Source organism: Stegastes partitus, unplaced genomic scaffold (genome assembly GCF_000690725.1).
Source record: "Stegastes partitus isolate 25-593 unplaced genomic scaffold, Stegastes_partitus-1.0.2 Scaffold846, whole genome shotgun sequence".
Classification (NCBI taxonomy): Eukaryota; Metazoa; Chordata; class Actinopteri; family Pomacentridae; genus Stegastes; species Stegastes partitus.
The window spans coordinates 40,096-48,850 of NW_007578577.1; positions in this window are offsets into that span (position 1 = coordinate 40,096).

Sequence of the window (8,755 nt, forward strand, 5' to 3'; positions counted from 1 at the left end):
AAAAAAAAAAAAAAAAGAGGGTGCAACAAAATTATGTAATTAGAAGAGCATCAGGCTAAACTATAGAATATGATAGAAATATGAAAATTCTGTTTGAGGGTGCTTCAGAAAGTTCTCGGCTTCACCCAGAACCAACTGGGGTAACTCCACTTTTTGGAGCATAACTGTGTACTATATAGCCTTATATCACTGACTTAAAAACTCATCAATCATTTGCAGGTGATGCCATTTGAAAATTGGTACATGAGAAGTAAACCAAAAAAAAGCACAACACAGGTGGCAGAAGCAGCCAAATGTGGCTTCGAACTGTTGGCACCTTACTCACCACTTTTCAACCACTTTTATTGGTTTCCCCAAATTAAAATCCTACTTGATGAAGATATCCATGCTGTTGAGGGGAGACTAAAGATGTGACTTTCTTTCGTGGACGAAGTGCTTTGAAGTTAAGGATGTTGAAAAGTAATGCAAAAGCAGTCTTTCTCCTGTGACGTTTTCTGGTGAGGCTGACAACATCCCCTTGTCTGTAATAAATTTTTCAGCTCTCCAGGGATGTTTTGGAGGATGTTTAAGTCATGCTTCATGTTATTTATTTGTAAAGTCTTTTTCCATTGCACTTCCTCTCACAATACACTCCGAGACAGCAGGATTTAACCTAAAGTGCGGCTGTTCCGTCCAGCTATAAACTTGAGATGAGGTCTGGTGATGCTTTGCTATGCTATAGGGCTCATACGAACCAACGGAGCATGCAGGACGTTTCACTGAGTGAATGACACTTTGGAGATGATGTGGACAAGCAACTGCAGATAATCCTGGTGAGCTTTGGCCTGCTTTCGATCTTTATTGGTGATTGCTTACATGCTGCTGGGTAACTACCATCACGCTACATTAGAGGTGTAATGATTCATGTGAACACTTGGATCCAGTTACAAAAGAAGAGGAAAAGAGTATAAAGGTTCACTGGCCTGACATTCAGTTAGAGCACCCCGGCCTCCCTTTACCATCAACTTATCAGTACTTTGGCCCAACTACTCTGGCCAGAAAGCAGATTTAGTGAGACATAACACTGGGGGCTCACTATGGGTACTCCACCCAAGAGCCCCTCTGTACCCATGTTCCCAGCAGATAAGTGGCCATTATTCATCCTGTGTTGAACATTAACTGGATTAATTCTGCACGGGTTGAGGGGTGAAATTGTATTTGTCCAAAGGGAGTGAAATGGCAAGGAAATGAGGAGAGTAGCCAGCTTGGCTGAAATTCTAATTAGCTCGGGGGTTCGTTAGCACAAAAAAAACCTCTACTCTTGCTGCAGAGGCCTTGCTGATATGGAGGCCTGCGTAAGCCATTAAGCCACAGAGGTAAAACAGAGGGAGACAGCAAAAAAGAAAAAAGAAGAATGGAAAGACAGAGAGAGAGAAAGAAAGAGTCCGGACACTTAGTTTCACACATAATGGCCCTGGGCAAAGAAGTGACCTTGTAGAGTGACTCCTCAAGGGGACTGGAAGCTATTTTTTGCCCCTCCTGGCCCACTTACACAAGGGCTCTTCAGCACAGAGGAAAAACACACTCCAACCCCTCCACCCGCTTCTATCCATCAGACCATCCATCTCCGCTGCAGACAGGATCACGGCACGATGCGGCTCAGTTTCCATCTTGCTGTGCCCAACAACGGTGGTTTGTCAATGAGCTTCTCTCGGCCATAATGAACATGTGGATTTTGATTCACAGCATAATTAGGTCATGCTCTGGTTTGAAATAAGGTAGTGGGAGAAACAGTTGTAGGAAGTACAGAAAGTGGGACATGGTGAATGGCTTATGAGAGAAAATGAAAAATACATTGTGACAGTTTTGTTATTTCTGTGTCCGCGCTTTAGAAAAACAGAGACAGTTTGGTTGAGGAGATAGAGCATTCTGTTTGCTCAACCTTCCCCATCTGCGATGAATAATAATCTCCTTTAAAAAGGTGTCGTGAAGTAGCGCACAGAAACGCTCTCACTTCTTTCCCAGCAACACATTAAGCCACATCTCTGATACAGAATGAACTTGTGGTTCCATGAATGAACCACCCACTTCCTAACCTCCCACATTCAGCACCCTGCAGCCATTTCTCTGACTCAGCGCTCTCATTCAGCCTCCACTAATGTTCCTGCTCCTCACCTTGTCATCATGACCCAAATGAGAGGTGTAGGTGTTAATACTGATTTGCTGACTCTCCCACTCTGTGTAGGTTTTTTTTTTGTTTTGTTTTGTTATCGTTTTATTTTGTTTGTTTCATTCACTACATCTCCCCATAAACTAAACTCTTCTGACTTCTATTTCTGGTAACAAATCACCTTGTAGCCTTCACACATGGTCACAATCTCATGCTGACTGACCAGATGTTACATCATTAATAATGAATATTAGCGGACTCATTAGCTGGACAACGATTGTGAGGGGGGCGGCCATGTACTTGATATATGATCTTGCTACTTGTTTTCAGAAGGCTACCTAACGCCAAGCTGACACAAAAGCCTTTTTGTGGCAAAGGTAAAGATGCCAGGTTAAAAACTAATATAACCAGTTGGGGTGTGAAAGTGCAACGAAAACAAAACAATTCTCGAGCTGGTCTGATGCTCGCTGGGTTTTTGGTACTTCCACGTTTTTAAGTGTAGAAATAGTGTGATAAAAACAAAATAAATTAAAATTTCTGTCACGTATGAGGAGAAAATCGCTGAACAGAAAGTGAGCAGTACTGCAAAAAAGCCTTTCTCATAGTAATCCAAACACAGATTGCATTCGCAAAAAAAAAAAATTCTATGCCAAGGTGGTGGTTTCCACTTTCTCCTGAGCTTTTCTGTAATGATTTAAGCTCAAACCTTTTGTTAATAAATCTCAACGGTCGGTTATGGTAAGTTTAAATATTTAGCTTGAGAGGACTTGTGGGCAGAGCAGCAACACACAGGATCGTTCCATCACACAGAGCTCGTCCTGAGGGTGTTTGATTCGCTCTGAAACATGCTTGAAAAATTCACACAAACCAAGCACTGTGCTTCTGCAAAATTACACCACGAGTTTGGTTTGCAATTTGTCATGCACAAAAATAAACTGGATGGATAAAATACTAAAAAAAAACAACTTACTGGACATCTGAGTTTTCCCATCATGAAACCTGTCTGCGTATGTGTGTCAAGATAATTTATTCCGTATCCACAAGTTGTAACATATTTGTGGTGGGAGGAGCAGCACCAGCATTGTTCAAAGTTCTTTGGTGTTTTCCACGAAGAGAATTTAATTAGCAACTGAAACTTGAAGGACAACTTTGCTTCACGTCCATGCAAACTGATCCATGACCAGAAGCGCGCACACCCACACAATACACTCAGAGCATGTTAAATAAATCAGTAAGAAGCTATGGATGCAGGGACTGTAAAGACATCGGAAAATATGGAAATAGAACATGTGCGTTTTGTTTAAACACCCGTAATGCTTGGATGGTTGAAAACTTGGTTTCAAATCAATTTAAATATTTTCTATATTTTCCAACTTTGGAAGAATCGTGTGTGTTTATGTTGGACCTCATCTCTCATGCTAAATAGCTGATTGAGGGAATGTTTTTTTTTTTTGTCAGGGCATTTAAATTGCTAAAAAATTGAGTCAATTCAGCTGACAGGCAAGTAAAATAAAATGACAGAATGTACTCTAATCACAAGATTCACCAAAGTCAGGTTTGGGCTATTTAATCCTCCCCATTTGCTCTTGTTATACTGTTTACCCATAACAAATGGGGCTGGATGAAGAGCAGATGTCACACATATACATAGCACACCATGTCCCTGTCAATAAGGCCATAGCGGCCCTCTCCCCACAGGGTCCTGAAAGCCTGTGGACATTATGGATTGGAGGAGAAATTGCCATTTCCAGGACGTGACAGACTCGCCGTGTATTTCATCACGGACCGATGGAAACGGTGAGTTTGGAGCTTTATTGACTGATTGCTGCTGAGAGCTGAGACTGTAGGCAGCAAACACACACGTACACAAGGACAGACAAGGCTGCAGAGAAGGCACGGGAGGAGGGATGAGTCACATTGAGCGATCCACACAGACAAATCCCATTAAACAACTTTTATCAAACCGAGGTCAAACTTTCTCAGTGAACACATCTCCGAGCAAAGACAGACCTTCAATCCATCACTTGTAATGCCTTTTTAAAACCAACTGCGGGATTTGGTTCTGAATACAAAGTCTGAGCAAATTTCTTACTCACGAGGCAGTCAAAATGAAGTCTCTGCCCGTCTGCAGCTTTTTCATCACCCACTTCATTCCCCTCTTACTGCCGGTCCCCTACATCCCCCTATTTAAAGCATGGCCCATTTGGAAGAAGTGAAAGAGAGCAAAGCCCTGAGAGAAAATCGCCCCGGCCTCGCTGCTGTTTACACCAGACCTTGCCTGCTGCTTGAGCCACTGTTTATTTGAACTGTGAACCTCCCTGTGAGGTGTGTGTGAAAGGAGAAGTGTAAGCTTGTATGTGTGCGTGTGCGTGAGGGAGAGGAAAAAAGGGAGAGAGCAGAGGTGAAGGGAAGGCAACAGTTCGACACAAAACCCAGTGTCTTGGCCTCCGATTTCTTTCACACCTCTCTTAACACGCTTTTCACAGTGTATTAATTCGCCCCACGGGCTCCTGGCGCTCCTCGGGCTCTCCAGGCCACAGACGGGCCTCTGTGAAGCCTGTTCGGCGCTGCAACGCTCAAGCACAAGGAAACAGAACCTCGCCCCCCCCTCCGCAGAGCTCCAGACACAATAATAATAATAAAAAATGTCCTTCTTCTGACCCACATATGACATCACAGCGTGGTTCTGACACATTCACATATGCTCAGACACATGGTCACACAGACACTCCTGCTACGAATCACATATGCAAGCAAGAATGCATGCAATTGTGCATGTATAGGGATTTCCATTCAAAGCAGGCTCTATGGTAATTTACAGACAAGCACATGCACAAACTGGGGGAACAGTAAAGTTAGTGTGGGATTGGTTAAGACCGTCCGAGGCAGAGGGAGGAAAGGATAAGACGACCTGAGAATCAATGAGTTGACTGTTTAAAAGGTGCAGACCGACTAGGAGAACGACGGGGAAATATGATCGGTTGCCAAGTATTCAGGCACGAGAATGAGGGCACGCACCAAGGAAACACGTTTATGCACAATATGAACACACTGGGACTATTTAATAACTTGGAAACAATGTGTTGCTCTTTCAGTTCCATTTTTTGTGTGCAAGGCTATCAACAAGCAGCAAAGGCGCCATAAACCTGTCAAACTTACAATAAAGCGGATATAATATCACTTTCTAAAAAAAAAAAAATGCACGAAGCCCGAACATGTAGAAAAGTGAAATTGGCAGGCAAATCTTGGTTTGAGTTAAAAGGATGAAAAAAAAAATGATAATCAGGATCACTTCCCGTAAGAATACTCACACGTGTCTAAGAAAGAGTGCCTTGAAGCTAAAAATCTTGCAGCTGCTCCCTGAAGCATGAGAACAGGTAATCACTGTGCTGTTCCTGCCTCTGTTGCTGGGCTCAACATGTGTCGCTGGCAACGGCTGCACATAAACACACATCTAGGCCACACAGAAACATACAGAGAGATAATGCAAACACATGATGCTGCACAGTCACGCACCGGGCGGGTGTCTGCTAAAAGCACGCATTCTGTCGCTAATAAACACACACACGGCCCTGTAAACAGTCGTGTGGATCTTTACGGGCTACTGTCTCCTGCACAATTCATGCAAGCCCACTAGCAGTGTAACAGAGAGTGACATGCTAATCTGTGAAAAGGCACAGTCGATATCCGCCATGTCTAATCACATCACAGCACTGCAGCTCAAGTGTGTTTGGTGCCTGTTCTGGCTTCTCTCTGGTATCTGGGGCAGCATACCAGCTCGTAGAATAAACTCCGGATAGGAAATGCTGCTGCGTGTGTGTGTGTGTGTGTGTGTGTGTGTGTGTGTCAGGATGTGCATGCCAAGACTGTGCCAGCCACAAGACTGATGCTGGCGTCAGAGTGAATCACGTTCAGTCTGCGATTCCATCCCGGCAACATACCGAGAGGTTCTCTAAGAGAGAGAGAGAGAGAGAGAGAGAGAGACAGAGATCATAAAAAGAGATCATAAAAGCAACATCAATGGGTGATAGACCGAGCGAGAGAGGGAAACATAAAAGGGAGTGTGAAAGGCAGGAGGCCTTGTGAGACAAAGCCTGAGAGGGAAACACAACCAGGAAGGGAAGAAAATTCACAACGGGGAGGGGGGAGCACACGGTATCACCAAGCTCATCCATCTGCAGCCGAGCCACATGCCAATATGCATCCTCTGGAATTAACCTATGGATTTGTCTCGTTGCTGTTCACCCCTCATTGTATGCAAACCTTAGGAGGAAGACACTCTTTATTCCCGACCGATCCACAATGCACTCTGACAGCAGCCTGCTGCAATGTTATCAGCCAGCAAAGGGGCCGAATTTTGAGACAAATCCTGCAGTGATACTTGCTCGCCAATGCCCATCAGCCTGGCCAACATCTTGCAGCAAAAATCTATTTATTTCATCTGCTGTTATCAGTGGATTCGCTGGCTGAGGCCAAATAAATCTCAGCAAATCTTTTCACAAGGACATACTGAACTTCACTCCACTGCTCCGTGGTATGACAGGAATGCATCTATATGAAGCAGCCTAATTATTATCATTTTTTGGTTCTGTGCAAGAACTACATGTGGCCAAACCAGACATTTCAGCTCGTTTCTGCAAACACGTCCATCCAAATTTAAACATCAAAAAAATCGACTTCTCCTGGGTATGCGCAGGATACAAGCCATGAGCAAACAAGCCATGGAAAGAAGAAAGAATAGTGATTTTAACACACTGTTTATTGCAAACAGATTACAATAATTTAGGCGAGAGAAAGTTTTGAGGGATGGCATCGTCACAGAAAAGCCAGAAGACAAACTCCTTTTAAGAGTTTCCAGCAAATGTAAAGTCGGTAATGCATTGTTGTTGTGTTTCTTCATCTTCCCCTCTCTGGTCCAGTGTAAAAAAAACAACAATGAAATGCCACTCTGCTGCTATAAAAGCTCTCAATTCCCTGTACACAAGCTGCCAAACCCATTTTTTTTTTCTTCAGATTTACACATACTGAAGCTTGTTGGGGTAAAGCTCTGATTTTATGGGATAAAAATACATTTTTTTATTTATTTTTTTCCTGGACAGAGAGTCAAAATGGAGGGAAGAGGATGCATTATGAATCGACCCAGCTTAGTGTGGACATGGTCCCACTCACCCTGAGTCTTCGGCCAATATGGCCAGTGGCAGGTTTCCAGCCTTGGCGCCAACCATTGACACACAGACACAGAGAAGCCCTGGCACTGATCTCTATTGATCATGAGCTATTTTGCATTTAGCTGTTGTGGCCGACTCTGCTTGTCCATCTGATCCTCCAAAGGCCACAGATCTTGCCAAGAGATCAGTGTGCCGCTTCACTATTGTGAACTTTATTGATTACAAATAAAAATCAAGAATGAGAGTATTTGAACAGAGACTATTGGGACACACTTTCATTTTCTCAAACAATATCTAATCAATACACCGGATAAGACGGCAGGGTTTACCGAGAATTATCACAAGCTTCCCTGGATCTTAACTGGAAAATGAATAGATAGATGCATAGACGTAAACAATAGGTTATAAAAAAAGTCTCCCGTGTTGGAAGGCGGACATGAGTGAGCACAATTTTTGCTGACACAGCACAGATCTTGGGGTGCAGTCAGCACTGCCTGAACAACACATGAACCCCTCGCATCTGGGACACATTTCGTGCCCATGTGCAATGTATTACATATTTCTGGAAACGAAGCCACGCTTGAGTCTGTAATCTGTTGATGGGATTTTATTCCTGTTGTTCATGGTTTGGTCTGTTGTGACTTCAGCGTGGTAAGCAAAGTTTTTTTTCTGAAAGGAGCTGACAAAGAATGACTGAGGGCTGACGGAAGAGGGGAGGAAGAGAAGCTGTGAGAAAAAGAAGAGACAGTCAGCTGAGAGATTACAAATCAAATGAGTAACAATCCCACAAAGTCAATGCAGCTCTTTCATCATCAGCCTTTTCACTGCAGGCTGAATTCTCAGCTGCAAATGACTATTTTAGAGCAGAGGGGTGAAATTCATCACCCTCGTGGTCGGCAGGCTGGGCAAACTTTAGAGATCCTGTGTCGGCCTGCAAACTCTGATCATCAACTTGAGAAGCTCTGTCTAACTTGGCATTGAGGTAGCTTTAACTTACAGCACAGAGGGACGCCGATATGGGTTTAAAGGGCTGAAAGCTCGCTAATTTTCTTTTTTTATTCATTTTTGGGAAAATTCTTGCTGAGGATTTGATGAGAAGTTCGATATCACGCTCATGTCTGCCCATTAAATATGAAAGCTACCAAAGTGGGGGGAAAAAACAATCCATTCTAGCTCTAATACCACAGTAATGCAATATCACATTTCCATTACACTGCCAAAATTGGAGATTGTATTCCATCTTACATTCAAACCTTAAGATAACTTTCCTTCTGTGGTGCTGCATGAATAATCGGAGACCATAAAAAATTGATGTTCAGTGCTTTTCGATGAGTAAATGCCAAGTAGTGGGAAATCTACAATGAGGGGATTTTCTGTTGCTATTTTACGCTGGATCAAAGTAAGGAAAACAATGAGTGCTTTGGATGAAAAGGAGTGG